Genomic DNA, 25607 nt, shown 5'->3' on the forward strand with positions numbered 1-25607 from the left:
AAGAACCCAAAAAGTAGCAAAGATCTGTTAAATTAATATTTTATAAGTGGCCTTCTACTTACCCATTTGTCATACACATTTACAATTGGATATGTTCCATTCAGTTCCTGAGTGAATTGTATATTAACATTCTATGCTGTCCTTTATGTATTCCCATTCAGTGTGGCTTCTGTTTCATCAGCGAAGAAAAGATTCCTCTCTCTCTCCTTTCTCATTTGGTCTCATAGATATGTACATATAAATCAGTATGCATAGTTTTGTGCATATATTATAATAATACAAAACAGATTGTAAATAATTTTGTAGTACTTTGAAATAAGGTACAATAGAAGTGACTTGTCATTATCACTACCTTTGTAGTTTAGTTATGTCTTGTAAATCTTTTATGAAGAGAAATACATTGTTGAGGTAACCACCGCAGGCAAGAACAGTCCTCTTTCCTTCAGTTTTTTCTCCCAATCTGCTTTTAATCGCACTGTCCTAATCTGGGAGGGAGTGAGGTGTCTCACTGAACAGTACTAATACTAGAGGGAAATCTAAAGGTAATACTGCATTTTTGTGAGAGAGCTGTCAAGTTCTGGTAGGGGGACATTAGCACATGTCATTATTACAATATCGCAGCTATTCACATTAGAAACTCATAGATGCTTGTTTAGATGCTGAAGGCAATGCATTAGGAACTGATGGTGACTGATTATTATCCAATCAGTTCCTGATGCAGTATCTGCGACATCAAAAACTCTGCAGTGGTTTTGGTTATGTCCTAATTATTTCAGTTGCAGTGTCCCCGTGTAACATCCTTTACAAAACATTTTAAACTTCAAATACTGAGGCTTAACAAGGCCAGTGTACTAGGAAGAAAACTGCTTAGTTGCACCATTACGTTTTTTAGGAAAGGTATACCTTTCTTTTATCTAGGAATTACTAAGAATAAATATTACCAAGAATCACTCTAGGTAGCACTGCTAGAGAGCATTATACAGCTTATACAAGTTCTACTTTCTTACAAACTGTTGTTTGTTGGTTCAATAGTTTAACACAAATTAGTCAGCAAGTGTGTTCTGCTTCTAAAAAATGCAGGAAATGATGTAGGCTTGCGGCAGGGCGAGTCTGTAAATTCAGTAAGTGTTTGAATTGTGAAATTCATGGGAAACTATAACTTTATGCCAGCATGTATGGACTTTCTGTATGCAGCATTTTGGCAAGAAGAACTACAGGCCTAATGCTAATATCCTTTTTCTCACACATTTTCTGGATCTAGAAAAAGCACTACTTTTGAAAGGAATAATCTGGTTTCAGACCTGGGTCTTGATAGCTAGCCTCTGTATTTCCACTGGATGGGTCTATGCTAGGTATGTCTGTCCATTTGCTGTAGGTCTTACTGTACTGAGAATAAGTAACACACGCAGCATAAGCAGAATATGGTCATCACAGCCCTCAGACATCAAGATTTCTGCTTTCACCCACTTCTCTCTGAAAGAACGCCGTCAATGATTTTGGAGATAGTTGGGTTTTGTATTTCTGGGACAGGCCTAAAAAGAGATAATCTAGAATGCATCTGACTAAACCGCATGTAAGTCGCTCCTCTCCACAGAGGTGCCCTGGCTACGTCTAACCAGCAGGCTGAGGTTCAGTGTCCACTCACATTGTGGAGGTGAGCTGGAGAAGGGAAAGCTGAGCATGGCCTGGGCAGAGACTGTTTCAGCTGTTAACGCGCGGACGTGGAGATTCAGGTTAGAGCTCCCTATAACGTGCCACAACAGAGGCTGATGCTTCAACATTGTCCGTGTGTCTCTGAGCTGCCAACTGTTTCCACTCTGTCCAGTTCAAAGTGAGTCTCATCTTTAGTCACACCATAGATCAGTTCCAAGATGTATTTAATTTTTTTTTAAATTAAAATCAGTGTCTTCTGAGTTTCAAGGCTGAAAATTAGGCCTGGTTCAACAGTTTTCAAACATTTGATCAAAACCTGTGTTTAGCCAGCGAATGTTTTATTTGTTTGTTTGTTTGTTTGTTTGTTTTTTCTAATACCTCCAAATACCTTTACTTGTAAGAATGAGCAAAATGAACCTGAAATGAATCTTCAGATTGCAGCCTGTTCTTGTCAGCTGTTAAAGAGTGTCAGTCCGTAGCTCAAGCTGCAGGTGCATGACTGGAGCACTCGCTGATCTTTAGAAATTCTACAGCATTTTTTGCAAGCCATGTATAGTGTAAGCTGGTAACTTGTTTTGTTACTGCTTCCATAGTACAAATGCCATGCAGTCTACTAGGTCTGTCTGTTAAAATATTCTGCAATCTGTGTCCCACAGTGATCTAGATGTTTTCATTAACTTGAACTTTGGGTGTGGAAGAAGAATCTTACAGTGAATAGAGGAATTTAAGGAACATTTTCCAGGGGAAAGCAAACCATGTCAGGTGACATTGGTGACTAATGAGAGTGATAATAAGTCCATATGAACTTCATGAACAAAGCACACTTTTACATCAGAGGTACTTTGTTAACAGTTACTGAGGTAGAAACAGTATCACTTCACGGTGGCTGTTTCAAAAGGTGGATTTTCTTCTAGAATTTTGCAGGACTAAAAAGAACCTCTGTCATACCTGTTTTTGCTGAGCACCAACTTCTGTACAGCAGAATGAACCATCTTTTATCAGGTTGCTTTGATCCTTAGTGTGACATGAGTACTTTTTGGCAGACTACAGATTCTCTCCGGAATCTCTCACGTGAATAAAACTTAGGGAGATATCTCTAACGATTGGCTGTCTGGAGCTTTCAGCCATAAGACTGTGGTGAAATGAATTTTATGTGCACTGGCTATATATAATATTCCTTTCTGCTGGGTATCCGTAGGCTGACTAAAGCCATCTAATGTTAATGAGATTCTTGCATTGATTTCTGCACCTTTGGACTGGGCTGTAAGTAATGAAGTTGCAAGCACTGCAAATGTGAATAATAATATTATAGTTGTGGCTAAGGAGCTGGTGTATTTGTTTGACAGCTTAGGAAAATTATATGTGAGTGGCATTTGGTAGCAAGGAGGGTCTCTGATTTCCATAATACTGAATATATGCTTCAACTTAACAGGATTTGTGTTTGATTACTTGGTAGCTAGTTAACTCTAACGATCTTGAATATCCAGCCAGAGTCAGTGATGACTTTATCATGAAACTGTGATGATTTCTTAAATTAATGGGGTTGAATTAGAGACAGAAGAAACTGCTTTAATTTGCCTATTTATAATAGTTTATCTAATTACATTTAGAGGTAGGTAAGAGCTAAATGAGATGTATATAAAGGTGGATTGTACACAATAAAAAATTACAGGAATCCTGACTGGTATGAGTTGGGACATTACCAAGGTCATAAATGTGGGAAAAATTGATTGCCATCGTTTTGGGTAATGGATGGTGATTATGGTGGAACACTAATCTTTAAACTTGTGACAAGACAGGGATGAAATGAAAAGTCTGGGCACGGAACTTTGTTTTAAAAACGTCAGATGCAAAGGATTAAACATAGAAAAGCCATCATCTGCCCTACAGTTTGGGGGCAGACCAATGTTTTCAGAAGGTATTTTTACAGCATTTTCAGTGGGGTTGAAATGAGAAGTGATTTCCGAAAGGTTTGTTAACTTGGTTAACACAGCTTCTTGTGCTGGTACAGGGTGCTGCAACAGTGAAGCTGGGAGGTGTAGGAGTTCCCAGGGCAGAGTCTGGAGTTCAGTGTACTTAATGGTTTGAATGAGCCACGAGGTTAATCTTGTATGCATGGTGTGTTTGGATTTTGTGTACTGCCACAGTATCTCTTGGTTCTATAATTTAGGTGCCACACAGGTCTACTAATCCATTAGAGCAAAGAAATTGCTGTGTTTAGCATAATCCCAGATACCACTGTGAGAGAGTTATTAACTGCTCACAGTTGCCAGCTGAGATTAAGCCAATTCACAGCCATCCAGGTTAGGCCTGCAAGTGGATTCATGTCAGCTAAGTTTCTTCCCTGAATGTCCTACGCAGGAAAAAATGGCATAATTCCACAGACAACACCTGGTACTGTGAAGATCTGTCATTAAAACATTCAGGGTCTCTGTGCATCTTCTCTGAGAGAAGTATTATTAAGCAACTCCCATTTGTTGAACTGAGACCTAGTTTATTCGGTGATCTTTGGCATGCCCCAATCTGCACGTAAACTGATAAAACAGACTTGTTCTTTCTGGTTCAGCCTCTCCTTATTTGGCTTCTCTTGTATAATAGGGAATAAAATAAAATACAAATTCAAGGAAACTCTCTAACTTGTGAACAAAAACCATTTATGTAAAGCATCTAAAAATGATTTGCACGTTTCTTCAGCTCCTTACACTTACCTCCTTTTATGCTCCTGTAATTGCTCATCAGTGCTTTCAAACCAGGGTAGCACACCTGAGCAGAGAACTGTAACCAAATCCTGCTTTTGTGTTTGGTCGTTACAGAGCTCTGTCAGTAAATCTCATGTGTAGAAATAAAATGCCAGAACTGCACACGAGAACAGACAAGAATCAAAGGAGCTGGATGTACTGAGACATTTGATGGAATCAGAAGAAGAAAAGTAGATATTGAGAGATTCTTCTGAAAAAAAAAAGCTGTAAGGAAGTTTTCTGAAGGATGAAGTAAAATACTAGCTTGTTTCCTAGAGCTTATTATCTGCAGAACATGGTAAGCAAAATCATTCACTTTATGTTTTGTCATGATTTGCTGCAACAGCAGAATATAGTAGCAAGGAGAGCCAACTGCTTTTTTCCCTGCAGGCTCTATGGGCAATATTCTGCTCATAGTATCCTGGAGCAAACTAGCATCACCCTATGCACAGCACATCACTGAGGGCTGCATTGCACTTAGGAGGACTGCAGAGCAGTTGTATCAGCAGCAGCACTGACACCATGTCTGCACACCAAGCCTGCTCCATGGGGTTCTCTGGGGCCGCTCCTCTGCGGTGCAGTGGAGGGTCAGGAAGGCTCTGGCTGACAGAGGGGCAGGCTGTGGGGCTGCTGGCAGTTCCTGGCAAAATCTTTTACCCTGTGCGAGCCCTCTAGCAAGCAACGGGGTATGTTTGGATCAGACGTTTTTGCAAGGTTGGGCTGCTTTCCTTACCTTGCGCACTAAAACCGTGAGGCCCATAGAATACAGCCTGTACCACCGCTGATTAAAGCTGTTGATTTTTCTCTGGGAGAAATCCTGTGCATAGTGCAGCCTTGGAGCGTACTGGCAGGGGAGCGACTCAGAAAATCGTGAGAAAAACCAGCCTTCTACTGGAACAAACCAGAGGCAGGCTTGGCAGGTGGTCTGATTATGTTTGCTCAGCCAGTTCAACAGTATTTGCTGGACAAAAGAAGGCATCAGGTGATACAGAAAGTCCCAAACAAAGCTGCAGATGAATACAGACGTGACCAGACTTTCTCATCTGTTGCATATTTGTGAAAGCGGAGGAAAACTTGTAGCTATAGGAGAAGGCACAAGAGCTAGAAGGTGTATCTCTTCTGTTGATTCTTATATGGCAGGCTGCTAAACACAAGGCTACTGCGAATCTGGATTTCTTCATATTTCTTTTGTAATACTTACACTGTTTTCCATTGGTGATGGGTTAAACCCATTTGGGTAAATTCTTGAACTCCTTTTCTTGCTTGGTAATTTTTGGCCTGCACCTTTTTCCTGCTGCCATCCCTGTATGCAGTACTAGCTATCATGCAAATGCAAGTTTGACATGGCAGTGAAATCATAGTCAAATAGTGGTGGTTGGAGGATAGCTGTTATATTGTGATTTTTTTTAATTTGAACCATTTAGGCATCAAAATGTATGTTTGTAGAACTTCGCTGGAGGTAGAGGCTCCAAAGGAACAGGAGGAGACCATTTCTAGATAGGAATTTAGGCAAGCATTACTACAACATGGTGTAAATAGATACAGATTAATATTACAAACAAAAGATAAAAATCCATTTTCAATTTTCTGCCTCCTAACTTCTCTATGAGTGAGAAGGTGTGCCAAGTTTCTGGAAGAATTGGTGTACCTTCATCTTTTCTATGGCGCATAAAAACCTTATGGTAAAAGAATGTTAATCTTGCTCCAGCGCTTGTAATCCTGTAATTTAAAATCTATCTCATACTGCAAAGGCACAGAGGGGACAAAATAATCACACACAGGCAACCTCAATTCTGGTACTTTCTATTTTTCAGTGCCTGCCTCTTCAACCTTCATGATCTTTTGACATAGCTTTTTCAATTTTTTTTTTTTAATGTGGGTGTAATAAGATTATGAAATGAGACTGATTAAAAGAGAGTTTAGAACTTCAAGCTCAAAGATCAAACAATGAATCATCAATATTTTTCATATTGTAGTTTGCAGTGAAAATGTCTAATGACAAGTTCAGACGTAATGACAGTTGTGCTTACATTTGGAGTTGGATAAATAGTAGGTGGTGCTCCAGTTCTACATGTTGCTAAAAGTAAATAATCAGACTTTTATTTTAAAAAATCAGTAAGTAATAGATAGTATTTGAAACCTGGGCAGCTCTGCAGGGAAAGAGTTCTCTAGTAGTTGGTGGCCGTCATTACAATGTTGACTTGGGGCAGCTGCAGAAGAGTTGGGTTACCAGTTTGCACATTACCCTTACTGGTGGCAACTGTTTATTTTCTTTCCTTTTTTTGTAAAATAGGCTTTTTAATATGTGCTACTTAATATTCCACTATTTCAGTATGATGGGTTTAAACTAGGTGTCTAGCTTTAGTGCTAGGTGACAATTTTTTATGTCTTGTTTAAAAATATTTGCTAATAAATGGGTAGGTGGGAATAGGTCATTGGAGTAAGGATGAAAGGCTTCTGAAGGAATCACAGAAGGTAATGCAAAAACTTGTATTGATTTCACTGGGGGCCAGATTTTGTCCAGAAAATAATAAGTGCACATTATTGGCATTGGCATAATTACTGCAGTTTTATGATAAGATCTTGAAACTTGCAGAAAAAATTGTGTTTCTTTTTCACGTGTAATATTTTAGTTTTGTTTTAATTTAATACAATGGCAGCATTCTGAAGATAGAGGTCTGAAGACATAGGTAATTCTGGCAGTATGACAAGATAACAAGTATTTAGAATTATGTCAGCAACTTAAAACATACAAGATAAACCCAAAGAGCCTCTTAATCAGAACAGTAAAAAAAAAAAAAAATCATATAAAAATAACCAAGGGATTAAAATTTTAGATTAACCTAGAGTGATTCTAGAATCAATTTGAGTTAGTTCTTGGAATGAAGCTTTGATTTCTTTCTCAGGGCTGGATTTGCCAGCATAGCTTCTCTTTGATGCATTTCTTTATGAATCTAAATGGATGGGCAGATTGCATATTATCCATCAACAGCATTTTTGGAAATGTATGGCACTGTATTGATATCTCTGCAGGGCTTGGGCTGACTAAATAATTGAAGATGGATTTAAAATATTAGAGTGGAATAGCCAGATAATTTTTTTTCTTAAATCATACAAGGTAACTGATGTTTTTATTGCACACCACATTTTACAGCTTATTAAAACAGCTTCTGTGAAGACACAGTAGACAAGAACAAATTTGCTTTAATAAAAGTAAGGATAATTTATAAGGGTCTGATTGGGGAGAATGCGTTGGTTCCATTTGCAATTCTACCTCCAGTCCCAGAACTAATAGTTGAGGCTTGTGTTGAAACAATCATGATATTGAAATTAAATGGAGCTTTGCCATTGTTTTGAGTTATTCTAGAATATCACCACAGCTTTTATTTGCAGATGCTGACATGCCAGTTGTACCTGCATGCACAATTATCAGCCATAATCATGGTTGTTGCACATGCTTGCCCTCATCATTTGTCAATTAACACTTGTTTGAGAAGAATAGATTGAACTCATACCTTTATTTCAGTCTTTTTGTAAATCCCAATCTGGAATAAAGGTAGTAAGTCTACTGGAAGAATAGTGGTATGCTGGGAACTGCAAAGTCACATAGCAAGGCTGTTGTGCAGACTAAATATATATCTCTCGTAAACAGGGAGAACAAAGGAGATGTAAAATGAGGAAGTAATACAAAAAGTGTGGGACTCACTTTGGAATTAAAAACAATCCAGCTGATCCTTTTCAGTAAGGAGTGGAGCCAGCTGTTGGATTTTGTGGAGTTTTGCAATGAGAGCTCAAACCATACCTTTTTCCTTCCTCGATGTCATGCTCTTGCCTGTTTTTCTACCCAAGTAGTCTTTTCTCCATGTGCCCTCTTGCTGGAATAGCATCCCTGCACTTGAAAACACCACCATCTTCTCCACTGCGCCCTTACCCTGGGATAGTAGCAAAGCAGCAAGATCAGAGGAAGAGGCAGTTTGCCTTCCCCTGTGCCTGCAGTAGCTGAGGTGAAACCTAAGTGATGTTCTTGCAGCCCAGGTAGATGTTTGACTTCTCAGCAGGATTGCAAGTGGGGATGATGGGTCTTCGAAGTGACAACTGTTGTCTAAGAGTCCCCTAGCATAACATGAACTGAGCAGGTCAAAGTCTGTATCAAACTTGCAAACCAGATGATGGTTGTGATCCTGCTTGCCTCTGTCTTCTTGCATGAACAGCTCAGCATCATCATTGATGTTCTTTCATGCCAAGCTGTCCTCCTATCCAGCATTTATATGAGTTCTGTTGAGGTGGAGTCAATTTTCCAGAGATCTAGCTTCTGGAGTATGTAGGCACAGGTTCTGGTACACAGTCACTGGGAGGTGAACTGTGCCCATTGAGTTCAGTGTTATGTTAACTCTGAAGCACTGGGAGGCTGTGTGCAGACAGCTTCTCATGAGCTTTATTTGCATCGTCTGTATTGTCCTTTTAAACTGCACAGTCTTGCTCTTCCTACACTGTGTAGTTCATGGTGTCATCAACTTTCTGAGAATGGGGATGAAAATAAGGCCATGTGTAGGTATGGCATAAGATTATTTCTGTGCACACATAAGCTTTGCACTTCTGAGCAGGATCGACACCTTGATGTTTCAAGAACATATAAGAGTTGCTGCCTTCCTGAGCCCTAATAAATATTTGTCCAACTCCGAATCTGTTGAATATCATTCAAACAAGATGAGCTAAAACTTCCCAAATATGATATGATAGTTCTAGGATCATTTTAAGTGAGGAAAAAAAAGTTACTTTTTTCCGTTCTTGACGGCCTGCATTGCTAGGCATTCTCTTACCTGAAAAAGAGATGTTTCCTTCAAAGTGGCTTATTCTTGCTGCCCCTGTGTCCAAAGCTTGATTTTAGAACATTCAGCAACCAAACAGCTCTTCAAAACATCATCATTTAAAAAAAGCTGAACTTGTCCAGTGCTGTGTGACTAATCACCCATGAAACCCGGTTGTGATTCAGGTTTGGTTAACAGTAGGTGTAGCCTATTAGTGGAGTATTAAGCCCTCATGGTTGAAATACAACCTGTAACTACTTTGTCCTTTAGTATATGGATGTTAACAGGAGTTTTCCAGTGACCCAGTGGGTTAATTTATGTAGTGTTTATGCTTTTGTTTTCAATTTTTAGCTCATTAAAATTATTAGGAAAAAAGCTTAATGCTTTTTCATGCTATTAGGAAAGTCAGCTACATGCTATTTAGGCAATTTGGATTGAATTCAGCTCAACTCAGCAGAGGTGCAGACGATGAAGAACTGTATACTTTATAGTTACTGTGTACAAAGATGCCAGATTGTAGAATCTCTATAGGTAATTGTGAGATTGCTATGAAGACATCACATTTGCCTGCAGAGATTTCCCAGTCTGCGACTTTTATCCAGGTTGAAGAAGAGAGAGAGAAGTATTTTCTTTCTACTAGTCCATGTATTTTAAACTGAATTTCGAATAAGATGTTGAAGAAGGTTCTGTTGCTGAAAGACCAGATGTAACTCCTTAGAAGTTTTCAAAAAGTCTAGATAACTATATTGCTAATAAAATATCATTTTAGGCTCTGACACTCTACATTCCCAGTCTGTGTGGATCCCTGTCTTCCAAAGGTTGCATTTTGGATGCTTCTCAATCACCTGGAACTTGGTCTAGCTGAAACTGAGACCACCTTTCCTCCACATTTCCGTGAATGAATACTTCTTGCCCCTGACTCTCCTACTGTTTTTAGGTCTCTACTAGAGCAACTGTAATTTTCCCCTTTCCTTCTCAACATACGTTCTGGTTGTAATCAAATGGCAGTGATTTCTTTTCTGTAAGCTTTTCTCTCTGTCCTTTTTTTGTCTAGATATTTGTGTTGGGAAAGAAAGGAGAGAAAATTTTTAGTCTCCTCCAGTCATCATCACCACCCCTTTGATTGCTGCCAGCCACATGGAGGTTCTCTGGTGCTACTCTCCCCTTCAGTTGATGTAATTCTCGCCTCATTTATGACTCTCCCACTTGTTATGTCTTGTTGTGCATTTTTACATTTAAATTAGGCATTCTTTGAGGCACAGATTATGAATAGACTTGTACTGTGCAAGTTTTTTAAAAAATGATATAAAATACAAACAAATGCAAGGAGATTAACTGTGGACTGAATAGTTTCTAACACACTAATTCCAAACAGTAAACACAAGAAATAAAAAAGATAACCCCCCTTACTTTAACCTACTTTAACACTCCTTTTGTGAGTAGCAAAGAAGGCTATAAAAACCTCAGCTTAATTTACTCTGTTCTGGTGTGGAGCTTTCATTTTAAGAGGTTTGTTTTTGCCAATGCTAAGTGATCCAAAGAATTTGAAGGATGAGGAACAGATCTTTGGTGTCTTTTGCTGTGAAAAATCTTTAATGTGCTTTAGAAGGAGACTAAAGACCTTGATTTCTTTCTGTCTTTTGGAAGTGAAAGGATGTTTTGTACCAAATTCCATGCAAAAAAGTCGCCGTAAGATGTGCCTCACAGTGACTGCTTTTACAGTATAAACAAATGAAAACCAGCTTGTGTCCTTGCTAAGCAGATTATCACGAGAGGTTGAAAAGGTTCTTTATAAAGAACAACTCATTCTCGTAATTTTTTGTAATGCTAGTGGGGCACTAGGAAAGTGGAAGTGAACACACAGAGCCACATTTGCCCTTTACCACACCCTTCAGAATCAGAGAAATCATCTTGTATTTTGTTGAAAAAACCTGAGGTTACAGAACATCTCAGTTTCTCTGCGACTTATGCATGTTTATTCTTTGTGTTCAGCCTCTTGTCCTATCTGTTCTGTCCCTGTATGTCTGCTGCCCCTCCTGACAGCTGCTGGCAAGGCTTTGCACAATTAATGGAGGTGCATTTTACCTGCTCTGTGGTTCCTTTAGCACAGCATCATCTCACTGCAACTTTCAATAGAGCCAGTCATAATTTTTTATAGAGTGAGCGAATTAATACATATGTAAGAGGGAAAACCTCTCCTAAATACCAGAACGAAACCTTGCTTCTGTTGCTGTTACTGAGAGCTCTGCACTGACTGCCTGGGATCTAGGATTTGTCTCTCCCTGTTCAAAACAATCAGACAGAACCCAACTGAGAAAACCTGCAAAACACCCCTGTTAAATTATTCAGTCTGCTCTACAAACTAATGAGTATAGTCAGCCAAATTTCATTTTAAAGGGAAATGAAAATTCAGACTGAAAACTGTGATGCTGCGTTTCAAGACAACAAAATTAATTATTGTGCATCTCTGAAGAAATCTGTAATGAGCCATGAGACCAAGCTGTTGCTGCATCCCTTTGTATGCCTTTGATGTAAGGAAAAAAAAAATTGGCTTTGTATGCTGATTCACTTGTAAGCACAAAGGATATCTTCATCCTCAGGCTCTGAAACTTTCTGATGTTATAGTTAATTAATAACGTTAGTATTTGCCACCTAGTGACTTCAGGGTATTGCATTAGAAAAATCATCATCCTAAAAGTGCAAAAGTCAGTAGATTTGTATGCATTTAATGATGAGTCACTACTGATGGGTTGGTATTCGTATCTCTACTATTTTTGCATTCTGGTTGATGTAAAATGCCTATTCTTCTGTTGTTTTACTCAGATGTACCTCTGGCAGCAAGGAAAATAGGAACTTCCATAGGGCTTAGCTGGTGCACTGACTGTTATTTCTCGATGATCTACAACAATGGTTATTCGGTAACAGCTGGGCCATGTCTTCTTTAGACAAAGCCACTGTGGGGCTGAAACCTCCCATCGCTGAAGCATAACTGTTTCCCTGGTAACGGTTAACTAGCACGTGTTTTATTGTTTCAAACTGCTTTCCTAGGGTATTTGCAGGTGGTAGAAGATGCTTTCTTAAAGAGGGGTCATAACCTTATGAACTTTCAGATGTTGCAACAAATTGGGGGACAAAAACATTTTTTTTTCTTTCAAATGGATTAAGTAAATCTTATTATATAGCCTTTGCGAGACAGATGTAACTCACAGTTTGATTTTTAGCTTTATATCCAGATGCTGATACAAGCATTTCTGCTGTCAAAATTTTGTTTTTGGAATGTGAATTAAGACCGTATATTCCAATAGGAAAGTTTAAAATAAACACAGTGAGAATATGCAGACATTAAGATTACTGTGACTTTCTTTTGTCTTGGCTTTATTTTATGCCTGTATGTATTTCTTTTGAATTTGCTATTTAAGTGATTTACTTTTAAAATGCACTTGGATCTACCAGGATTCTTAGGTTGGTCTGATAGATCTTATGTAAAGAATGGTGACAATGAAAAAATAACTTGCTTGGTATTTTAAATTGGAAAGTACAGAAGTATACTTAAAATGTACGCTTAGATGCAGAGTATACGTTCATATGCTTATCAGTAAGTAGGGAAGCAGAATTTCATAAAGAGTAACTACAGCCTCATTTTTTCCTATACCAAAATTAAAAGCACCTTAAAAATGTACTTACTGCATTGATAAAAAAACCCCAACATTCTGTGCTACACAGGAATGTTTTGCGTTACAGAGTTGTTACAAGGAGACAGTCCCAGGACAAAAGAATGACAAGTAACATGTGACATAGAATAAAAATGTGCTTAAATTTTAATAAATTCAGCAAAATCCATTCATAATCTAGTGGGATGAAGAGAGAGCTCCCTCTCCTGTCTGTTTGATAAAATTTATAGAAGCTATTTGCATGTTTACTTTAAGGTATAAATAAAAATAATGTTTAAACATGCTGTGAAGCTTGTAATAAAAGGATTGTGTTCATCTTTTCAAAAACAGTGAGCAGTGGTTAAATCTGACTCTGTCCTTTTTTTGAGACATTCTGAAATTATTCTGTTGTGTTGGCAGTGTGAAGTCTGTTGAAAAACTACTGCATAATACCAGACGACCTGTTTTGTACAGTGTGCTCTAAAACTAGGCTGAAACAAAGCTTCCCAAGCTTGTGCAAGAAACTGTCCTGATTTTAATGGAATTAACTCGCAACCCAGTGGGCAAGCCCTCAGATTTGTGGTTAATAATTATTTTTTTGTTTTATTTTTTGGTATCTGGAGAACAATCAGGGCCTTCATTTGTGGTTTTTATTTAATGTCACATTTTATAGATACAGCCTTCTCAAAGGTACGGAAGTGGTAGGTGTTCCTAGGCCAGCCCATCTGCTCCCTTTGTTTGAAAGCACAGACCTAGCTGGGGCTGCGTGCCTTAGCTGTGTCCCAGGCAGGCGTGGGGACAGTGAGGACAAAGTTCCTGCTGCTTGCAGCTGAGCTATTCCCAAAGATTTACAACAGATACATAGCAGTGAAGAATTGGAGGCTAGTGGTGACTGAATTATGTCATCAGAAGAGAGCAAATACATCATATTAATACCTGGCTGAAAACAGCACCTTATTTATTGAAATGCAAGTGTGAATATGACTATGCATTTTCAAAATCTGATAGTGTTTGTGGCTTTTTATTAAAACGCTGTTTTTTCAATTTGTAACAGATTTTTTTCAGAGAAATTTGGGCATTCATGTATAGATAAAGTAGCCAGTGTGACTTGGTTGCTAGCTCTTGCTTTATTCATAGACTTAATGCAGGTTTCTTCCTGTGTCTATTCATGAAAGTCTCTTTGCATGTCTTGTCTCTGTTCCACATCACATCTTTGCCACGGATACTAGGTTTTTAATAGGTTTCTCAGTCTTTTTGGTGGGCATCTCATGACAGCAAGAATCGCTCATCACTAAGTCAGGTGTATGTCCACAGGATGAAACTCAAATGTCAGTCTGGTCAGCAACCACGGGACCGGACAACGCTCCCCGAGCCCTAACTCTGGTGAAGTCCCTCTCTGTGACCTGCCTTGGGACAAGGGAGAGGGCAGGAAAACAGCTCCTGGGCCAGGGGGCTCCTTGTGCCGTGCCGGGCACAAAGCAGTTTGATAGAGCCTAAGGGATTTTTGGGGCGTTCCTGGAGGAGACTGTTGGGAGCTGTGGGGAGCTCAGTACCTGGCTGTATCGAGCCCAGGTGACAGAAGGAAAATTGCCTGTTCCCCGAGATGGCTGTGTAGGTCCTTGGGTTTGTGCTGAATACGGGGATGGGAATCACAGCTTCTGCAAGGATACATCACATATGCCCTGAAGTGATGGGTGAGACCACTGCTCATTTTTTACGTATGTTCCAGAAATACCGTGCTTAATGACTTCCTTCACTCTGGCTTATGACTGAACTGCATGAAAACTAAATGAAACTGAATTTTTTGATAGATATGTTTCCTGTCATGGTCTCTACATAATATGTAGCAGACATTTGAATTGCAGAATGGGAAGAGATCTGAGGCGAGATAAGTTAGGAAGGAAAGCAACAGGTTGTACACTCAGCCTATTCCCCCCTCCCCCCCTTTTTTTTTGCGGGGGGGGGGGGGGGGGCGGGGGAAGGGGGGCTTAAATAAATTAACAAATCAATTAGCCATATTTCAGGCCAGAATTTTTGCTTTACAGTGAAGAACGAAAGAATAATGAAATAATTATCCTCCTTGTTCATTGCCTTACTCAAAGCAAGTTTTTAATACACAAACTAGATGAAAACATCCTGACATGCAGTGTGCCTTGTACAAAATGCCCTGAGCTATATTCTTCAGGAGCATCACATTAGTTACGACTTTACCTTAAGATCAGTGTGGTATCAGTTAATAAATAATTATAATGAGAGAATTTTTGACAAAACACTTGTTCTGCTGCAGGTTATCTGGCAGTAGATTAACAAAACCTAATAATCTGTGTAGTCACATTATTCTGCGAGCCTGTGACTCTCACTATAAACCAGGGTTGATTCCTTTCCCATTTAGTGCCAAACTAATTTTAAGTCTTGTATAAAAGAACTTCGATTCCAGACATAGCAATGAATCCCCATTGAATTAATTATATTCTGTAAACTTCAAAACTGAGTTAAGTTGTTTCATTTTTCATAGTTCTGAATAAAAAACAAATGAGGCAATGACAGAGGCTGGAGTGTTGGCAATCAAAAGGTTGTATTTTGCTGTGTAATTACTTTCTCATTAATTCTAACTGTTGAAGAGCAGCTGCTAACTGTTGGTACCAGTTTATGACTAAAACAATGTTCTTGTTTAACAAACGAATTGACATTATTTTCGGGAAGAAAGCATTAAGAATATTTACAGTGCTATAGCAATGATTAATAACAGTGCCTGTCACATATGCACAGTAACACTATATTTACCAGCAAGCTCCCCCCACCCCCGAATTTAAAAGTCCAGACTTACCAGTAAACACAAGTACAAGCTGTTAATCTTTTATTTGCGTTTCTCCAGACTTCAGTATTGCTTTCAATCTGCTCGCTAACATTTGTAGTCACTTTAGCTAGTTCTGTACTGGGATAGATGCTGACTGATGTGAGCTTGGAAATGACTTAAAAAGAAAAGCCTGGTAAATGCTGCTTTATGCTCAGACCTCTCTGCCTTTGCTCAGTTACTTTGCTAAAGCGATCCTCAGACTGGGGCAGTAATCTAAGAGAAGATTAATTTTTCACTGACTGCAAAAGAAGGCGAATGGAGAGGAAGAGTTCTCTCCTTGCTCTCAGATCCCCGCTGAGGTCCCCAAACTGCGGCGCTGACACTAGCGTGGGGGCACAACTTCCTAGAGTCAGGCCTACTGTGCTGCTGGCTGCTCCCGGGATGTCAGCTTCCAAGTTGTTTCTTAAATAGAAAAGCATGCATCTGCTCCTCAAAAGTTTCGGAAGCACCAGAAAGATAGCTGGGAATTACAAGTAAAATACAAGTTTTCTATAGGAAACAGCCTGGCGGTCCACACTTTGTTATTCACTTGATAAGCAGAGTCTTTTTGACAGTCCTAACCTTCTAAACCATAGGTCCTGCTGAGCCCAGCATGAGTCAAACGCTGGGTACCATCTGTCAGAGCTTTAGTGGTTTTTTTTCCCTCTCTCCTCTTTTACTACAATCTGCTAAGAGGGGTGCAGAACAGGAGTTGCTTTTCTACACTTAAATGAGAAAGTAGGTAAATTCAATAAAAAGCATTAAAGAAATCCTGCTGTTCCCAAAAAACTCGGTAGGCACTGGGCAGGAGAACAGAATATTCTGTGTTCCTAAAGATTTTAAAAACAAGTATATAACATGCCTTGGGAAGTGGGGAAAAAATCTGAAATCCCAAACTGAAAAGATAATTTTGAAAAGCTAAGTTATATGAACCGTGGTATTAGCAAGAGTTTTGAAGTGATGCACAGAGGTTTCAGCTTTTTTCCTAAAGAAGCACTCGTAAAGGATATTCCAAATTTCCCATTGATGGACATTTAATAAGAGGAGCTGGCAGAGAAGAAATGGCCCCCTGCTGCACTGTAAAAGAATTACCAAGGGGACATTTTTATGTCTCATTAGTTTATATTCAGCCCTAAATTGGCACCTGTTCTGAACTTGGTCAAAGTTTGCTGGAACTGCAGAGACACAAATGAGTATTTCTCTTTAACATGTTACTAACAATTAATCAAAACAGAGGGGTTAGCAGGTTATTACAGGCATACAGGGACACATGGAAAGAAGAATATAACAGAAGAAGTGTTGTAGTGGTGTGATTTTCCGGTGCTGAGGGCCGTGTGAGACGATGTATCTGAAGTTACCTATATGGCTCTACAAGTGTGGTCACCATGCCTGCATGGTATACCTGCACAAATTGCTATTTTAGAGTCAAATTCCTAAGAACCATAGTGATTGCTGATACTGAGGAGGAAGGAGTGGGAAATTGTTTCATGTTGTTGATTTTTGAGCTGGTTGTCCACCAGCCTGTGCCTTTTAGGGTAGCTGTGGGACTGAGGTCATTTTGTATTAGTTGCTACAGTGTTAGCTATATTAGCTCCATGCCAGTAACACAACCCTGTATGTCGTAGACATTCCTACGGGGACATTTAGTGGCTTTCTTGTCTTTTCTCCCACTGCTTTATAAACTGAAGGAGATGTTTTACCTCTGAGAAGCTGGCTTTCTGACTCCAGCTGGGCATTTGTGTCATCAGCACTCAGTTTTCACATGAAATTATTGTAATCGACCATAGAAAGTGGGTGTATAATTGTGCATGAATTTTTATTCAGGGTCTGAATTTTAAGAAGCAGAAACTCTTAAATATGTTAAACAACATGCCTAGATCTCCTTTTACTATATTATGTCGTTCCAGCTCTACTGACTGCATCACATTATTTCAATTTGTGTTTATTTAGCAGAAGAGGTGGATACGTGGCTAATTGTGAGCATAGATTGAAAAAGTTCTAATGCAATTTAATTGTCCCCTTACGGTTTCTTTAGTCACAGCAATTCCATATTGCCATTTTAAAAGGTCATCAGTGCAATTGTAATGAGCATTTGATTCTGGTCTCATCGCAATTTTATATTCATCCAATTTTGCTTGATACACTGGCAAGCGCTGGGGCTGGCGCACCTGCGGGGTGCTGATCAGCAAGCTTCAGAACTCGGATGTTCACTTTGTCTCTTCTTGTGAGAAGGGTCATTAAACATACCCTTTGTGCGCAAGCAGGTAATCTACAAAAGACTGTTGTGGTGTGCCTCAGAAGCAGTTTACATAAAGAAGTGACTGGAAGGGCTTAGGCGTGGGCAGGTGTACCTGTATATGATGTTGCCTTTGGATGCCAGCTGTTACATATGGTTTGAACAAAAGCACGTGGTGATGTCATGACTTGTGTAATATTAGGGGGCTGTTGCGGTTGTATGTAAAGGACATAGTTTTACAGATTCCTTACTTCAAGTGTTATCATCCTCCTTGCATATGTTTGTTGTGGTAATACACAAAGGCAAACCGGAGCTGAACCCCTTTGTCCCTGGTGCTGTGTGAACACTGATTAGCAGAAAGGCCCTTTCCTGAGGGGCTTCAGTCTACGCTGGCAGGGCACACGGAAAGCAGGAAAGGAAAGGAGGGGGAGAGAACACAATACAGATAGTGAACAATGCGTTACCAAAAATTACCAGTCATAGCTGTTGTTTTTAATTATATATGTTATTTTTATCTCACCATTAATCTGTATTTTTCGCAAGTGATGCAGTGTAAAGTGTGTGTTTTCCCATTGTGTTACAGTGCTGCATTAGCATAGCGATACTGTGATAGAGAATGATTCTATGGCTTCTTACCCTCCTCAGTCTCTTGCTGAGCAACATTTACATTTATGTATGTCCTTTTGTCGTGAACATCTTTGATTAAATGTACAGTATGCTGGATTGCATGTCTAATCACAAAAGTGCTTTAGGCCATGTCTCTTCCAGAAAGAGCCTTACGAGTTGTTTAACTGTGAGCAAGTATAACATCTGACAAGACCTGCTTTTAAAGATGTATTGTGAGAGAGAAATGAAACATCTCCAGGTAGATAGCTATTTCAGAGATGGTGAGCAAAAGCAATAGTCCCTCCCCCCCTCCCCTCCCCTGCCTCCACATGCACCACAGCTGCAATAAGCTGGAGCACCTGTTCTTTGCATACTCCTGCTGGTTTGTGCTGTTTGTATCTGCTGCCAGTGGGGTCCCAGGAGAGATACAGGAGCTTTTTAATGGAACAAGAAAAACTGGGAGTGCATAAGATGTGCACTTTCACAGCAGTTGTCTCTCTCTTCTTCAAAAGACCACAGTTATGAGGTCAAATCAAATTCTTTTGCTGTAATTAATAAAACTGCATGAGAACTAGTTACACTTCAGCGTGCCAGACTCCATTTGTGAGAAAGGAGAGCTTTTCTAGTTAAGCTTCTGTACTTTGTAAGCATCACATTATTCAATTTGTAAAAATTTGTATTAGCATTTGAAGCATTTAAACCAGTGTAGCAGTCACTCTGGGATATCTAGTATTTTGCAGATATTTAGTAAGTGACATTTACTTTAATAAGCTAACATTTATATTCCATCAGGATTACTAAAGGTGTGTGTGAAGTGCTGTTCATTTTCCATTCTTGGCAGACCAAAGAGACTTTAATTTAAAATAGTTATTTAAAACAGTGGCTTGTGTTGGTAAAAAGGGATGACATGGAAAACACAGAATATTTTTAGCCCATGTTGTATCTCAGGTGCTACAAATGCTATTTTTCTAACATTTTGTCTGAACTAACTAAGACTTGGTAAATAGGTGTGATTTTAAAAACAGAGTATTCTCTCCTTTGTTATGTGGGAAAACTTTCTATACTGCTGTTGCTTCCTAACTTCTTACAAAGTTACTGGCTCAAATGATTGGTTTGACATAATCAGTTTTGGTTTAATATAGAGTTAAGTCAGTCTACAAATAAGAGGTTAAAGCACATAATTTCTATTGAAAATCTGGACTGTGTGAAAACTATAAATTCATGGCAAAACAAAGCAAACAACTGCATCAAAATGGTAGTACTTTATAGAGATGCTTGGATGGTTGTGGGGTAGAAGCACCTCTTTATATGTTTTCAGTGTCATAAAATGTAAACAAGTGATCAAAATTAGAAGGGGGACAGATGAAATAGAACCCTTAATAACAGCTCAAAAGATCTGTACTGTAAATAGGGGTATGAAAGTAGCTCTATAGACTATGACCCTAATGGACGCTTTCTTCAACAGTGGCATGTTCTTAAATTGCTTTGCCATTTAAGGCAACCTAAAGAAAACTTTCTTTCTTTGTAGGCCTGACAGTGTATGATCTTCATGCTGGCCAGAAATCCGTTAACCAGAAATTTGCTGTCTTTACAAGAAGAGCAACACAAGAGCAAAGGTAGTTTTGGACTTTATGTTCTCTCCTCTGCCCCAGATGCAAAAGGCAGTGAAGCATGACTGTAATTTTGCAGTGGAGGGGGTGTTACTGGGAAGCTCTCATATCCTGCTAACCCCTAGGGTGAAGCTTTTCATCTCCTCGAGGCTGTAGACTGAGGAAGGCCCATGCAATAGTCACCGTATGTGTTTTGTTTCCTTGAAGGACAGTGCAGTTTGCAGCACAGATTCCAATAGGTGCCAGTGTATTGTTTTGCATCAATCTTTTTTTCCCCACCTTCATAAAAAAGGGTGGTGAAGGAGATGATGGCAACAGAAAAACTGTGGATCAGGGCAGCTTCCTGGTACCGGAGTTGTAGAAGAATAGGTCTGGAAAGCACCAGGATTTCTGCTGAAACACTTGTAAACCCTGAGGAGCTGGTGCGGGAGAGGATGACACTTATATCATTTTGTGCTCTTTATGTGTCGTCAGAGGATGTCAGTTGATTTCATGAGAAATACTGCTTTAACATGGGTTTGAATTATGTTACTGTTGCCAGATCTTCCCCACGTTAGACAGAGCCATTTAGTGGTTATTATTTATTACTAGAATATTAGAATTGTGGGAGTCTCTTAGGCTTCTCTTTAAATTTTAAATACTCTAGGAAAACCTAACTAAGTCCTGATCCCATAGCCATTAATTTTAGTGGCATAACTGCCACTGAGTGAGCCTTGAGGCCTTATGCTATATATATATCAAGTGATGTTTTTAGAAGACAGAAAGGGAAAATATCGTTTCTGGAAAAATACACTACTGAGTCTTTCTCTTTTAGAAGCTAAAATCACACCTTAAAGTTGACTTGGAAACTAGTTGAGTCAATTTTTGTTCAAATATTAAAATGAATTAAAAAACCCCTTTTAGATTGCAGTCTGCAGAAATCCCAACAGATATTTCTGAAGTGCACTAGAAAAGGAGAGTTTATCTTAATTTGTAAAATCATCCAGTGAGTAGTAAACAGAACTTTAAAATTTGCTGTCAGAGTAAACTATATTTTTATGGCATTAAACACATAAAATAGATGTTTGTCATGTATTATCTTCTTGTGTTGTACGTATCAATTAGTCCAGTGTGCTTTATGGGATTATACACTATCTCTATTCTTTTCATGCCAGATGACATAAGATTGCTGTTAGAGGTATGGGGTGATTAAATTTACATATGACTAGGGAAATTTACACTGATATTTGACTTTCAGTCTTATGCAAATTACTAGCATCCAATTTGGCAGAAGTAAAATTACTGACCTTTCAAATGTTCATTTGCCTTCAAGTGTCCAGTGGGATCAGTATAGGCATTGCTGCCTATATTTTATACTACTGCATAATGCTTTGGAATAGTTTGAGTTCCTCACTTCCTTCCCATGGATGCTGCTAGGTATTTTCTACTACATGTCAGGAGTTAATGCTTTCTGATAGACTTTTAGGGTTTTTTGTGCTTTGCCTTCCACGAGTTGCTTAGTCCTCTTTAGGAAAAAAATCTCGCTTTCACTTGAAAACATCCTTAATTAAATAAAGATGAGGCAATTTTCTTTGCATAAAACTTTTGATCTTGTAATCTTCTCTGGAAGGGTCTAAGAAATGGAAGAGTTTTGAAAAAAGGCTTCTTCAGGTGGTCTCCTTCCACTGGCCTGAAATTTGTCTTAATATTTTTCTAAAAATAAACTGAAAATAGGAGCCCATTCTACTTCACTGGTAAATAAGAGCCAGCTTCTAGACTGCAGTCATTCAATACACAGTTTCAAGTGACATACCAGGCACCTACACACACGTTCCCTATATGAATTTTATGAATAAGACAAAAAGGAAATTTTAACAATTTGAAAAAAAAAATGAAATTTCATCTAAAGGTAGTCATGAAATTGGATGAGTGTAGTTTTCATAACAAAGTGTGTTTCATCTAACTTTTATTGTAGTCCAACTAATATCACATTGAATGGGGTGGACTAGAGAAAATAAGCAATGTCTTCTGATTCTCTGAGTCTCTCTTCCATATCCCCTGTTTTGACCTGATGAACCTTTTATTCAAATTTAGTCAATCTGGCATGTCAGTTGTAAATTTTCAATTCCAAAATTGTGTTTTATTGAGTTGAATTGTCAGTATGAACAGAAAGGCATGATTTTCCCAATTAAGGGAGGACTAATTTCTGAAGTAGCTGTAGTTACAAAATGCTGGTTTTGGCAGACAGAAAAACTGAGCACAATGGTCACACCATTATCTAATTCAAAAAGATGAATAAAAGATCCCCCTTCTCTTAGACAAACGGGTATCTATCAAGGATACTAATTTCTATATCTGCCTTTCCACAAAGCTAATGCAGTCAGTTAGTGTTTAATAAAAACCCAGGCACTAAAAAAAGGTTGAAAAGAGGAAATCTGGAGAGAAAGAGAGAGAGTGCCCTATCCAACAACTGACTTAACACATTTGATTAGAAATAGCAGTAAGGCTGCTCTTACCTGTCTTTTATAAACTCACTGTTTTTCCCTGTGTTAATAGAGCTAAGTGCTTTCAAAACTTTTTGTTTCAGTAATCTCTGATGCCTGGTTTTACTTCTGTGAATCTGCGGACATTAATTTGCTATTAACAGCAATGTTACCTGCTAGAACACATGATGTGCCAGAGCAAAATAATAGGAGCAAGTTATTAACACTTCAAGGTTGACCCGCCCTTTATCCCAGAATTCGTTCTGTATGTCGTCTTATTGATCTGACTCATGCAGCTTTTTGTCACCTGGGAATTAACAATTCGATGTTTTATTTGACCATTTATCTCTTTAGCAAAATTGTTGCAATCTCTTTGACCTTTTAAAATGTTTATGACAAGGTGTTTGCAGTTAATTGTGCTCATAAAAGAGTAAAGCTCAGATCGGGTCTAATATGTGCAAGGAGCCAGCCAGGAGTTCCTTACAAAAACATTCTAAGCTGTAACATATTTCATTTATTTGCAATATAATTCAAAGAAATAAAAATTTCCTGTACCAGGAGGACTGGTAATAGGCACATCCTAAGACCACAAAAATAACACCACTGTATTCTCTGTTCCTACGTCTTTTGTGGGGGGAAGAGTCAGCTGAGGGTAGAAATTATCAAAAAATAGAATTGCATGTTAAAACTGCAGTTTATAAGTAGGTGCATATATGTTTCTTGTTGTTTGCTGTTGGTGCCTTCTGGGGAAACACCCATGCTTGCATTACCTAAGCAGCAATTTTGCTGTTGCTGTGTGCTGTTTAAGTCTGTATAATGGAGAGAGCACGGTATATTGGGCTGAGATTGACAGATCAAGCCTGTGGAGTTTGTTACTGGCAATGCCTTCCCATAATCACCGTCACAAGGTGTCCTAACCCTCTGTCCAGCTGCTTTGTCTTGTACCACCAACCCATGTCCTCAGCCACCACACATCTCCAACACCTCCAGTCATACTCACTCAGTTTTCTGCAGGCACCTTGTTCCTGCCCATGGCTGTGCAAAGATATGGTGGTTCCTGGGCTCTTTCTTCTGTGCACAAGGGCATGTTCCAGGTAGGGAAGATGATTGTAAGGCTTTTTATCCGAGGGCTGCAAATACAGGATGGCAAGGGGAGCAGCACTGGCCACCCAGAGGCAGGGCTGCAGCTAGAGGACTCTCGGTGCAGGGCTGCAGATTTGGCAGCCCAGGGATACTATTACCATTTCATGTCCTAGGGCTCTCTGTTGCACAGAGATCAGTGCAGCCCCTGTCTTGACCCGTACTCAGCCCCTAGAAGAGCCCACCTCACTCTGTTTGGCAGCACTGCTTATGATCTCATGTTAGGCACCCCAATAAATTGCTAATCTGGTATAAATCTGCATCCTGCCAGTAGAATTAAATGAGGTCACTCTGATTTTCTCAGCTGCTGCATGGGTTTATGCCTCCTACCTTGTGTGTCTGAATATGGCAATCTATCTGAAATGACTGCACCCACAAAGCATCAAAATTATGTAGTAAGACATTGTGAAAAGAGTTAAGTTCAGTGGCACAACTGCGTGAAATTTCATGAAACGACAAAAACCTAATACCAATACTGTGAAAATAAAACCAGTCACTCAAGAATCCTTGAATTATTTCCTTAACTAGTAAAATATTTTTATGTGCGTTCAGGAGTGACTTAACTCTAAAAGTCTATTTTTGCCTTGTATGTACTACTGCTCTCATGTTATCAGGGTGAAACGCAGTTTTGTGGCTTTTCCAGCTGTGCATTTCCCACTGCTAACCAAGCACGTTCATTGTACTTTCCCGTAATTTTCAAGGCCTCACTTTAAATGATAAGGCCTGAGGTGCTTGGCTTATTCACATCTGCTGCTTTCCTGGAGGTCAATCAAACAGTTCTGCATTCAAGAAGTAATGGGGTCTTACAAAGGAAAACAATTATTTCACTTGAAATCTATTGATCTGGTTTCTGTGGTTCATGTGGTGTTTTGGGTGCAGAACAGTTGCTTGAAACAATTTGAGATCAATTCAAGTGTAACTGAATCAATAGATAACCATAACTGAATTGCACTACTCTTGTTTTTTATAAGAATATGGTTTTTGCTACCAACAGTAATAGGAGAATGCTAAGTGTAATCAAAACAGAAGGTTGAAATTAGAAGCTCTTATGTATTAATGACAAAAAATACTTTTAGCATCAAATTTCAGTCTAAAGAAAAGCTGACACATGAATAGCGCTATGAAAACACTTATTTGTTATCTTTAAAAGTGCTTTTATAAAAGCTTTCCAAAGAGTTGGGCTAATTTCTTTTCCATTCTGAGTATCAAGTCATCTGAAGCTAAATTTGCCAGATTTATGACATTTTACAGAATGTTGCTATCTTTAAATCATTTTGCTTCAAGAACGCAAAATTTGCTTTTTCAGAATTACATTACCTTCACAATAAATGCTGGTGCTAGAAATGTGTGATTTTATAACCAGGTTTCCTTTCTATATTGCCAGCACAGTTTGTTTTTATTTTACTCATTTTTCTGTTTGCTCCAGTTGTCTTTTCTGTTGAGAGTTTATCGAGGCAGAAAATTTCTGACCATTCAAAAGAACTTTGAAAACAATGGATGAAGAAAGGCAGGCGGGGTATCAAAAGATGCATTTTGACATTAACAGTTTGTCTGCCGGCAGAGCACTAGCTGACAACAAAACGAATGGAGCAGGGGAAGCTTTTGTTAAAGCAGTTATTAAACATTCCACATAATCATTTAGTCCTGCACTTAGAAAAATATTGTTTTGAAAATCCTTCCTGTAAAGTGCTGAATGCCAATGTAAGTGTGGTGGACACTAAAATAGGCACGTTTGTTTTCAGCTTTGTAGAATGTTTCTGCAAATTATGTATTTTGGAGGGCTAAGAACTCTATGTGATCTACAGGATGAAGATCATAACTAATTTTCTGAATCCTCCATTTCTGTGGGCAAGGACAGCAACCATAGG

The sequence above is a fragment of the Falco peregrinus genome, chromosome 11 (assembly GCF_023634155.1).
Source record: "Falco peregrinus isolate bFalPer1 chromosome 11, bFalPer1.pri, whole genome shotgun sequence".
NCBI lineage: Eukaryota > Metazoa > Chordata > Aves > Falconiformes > Falconidae > Falco > Falco peregrinus.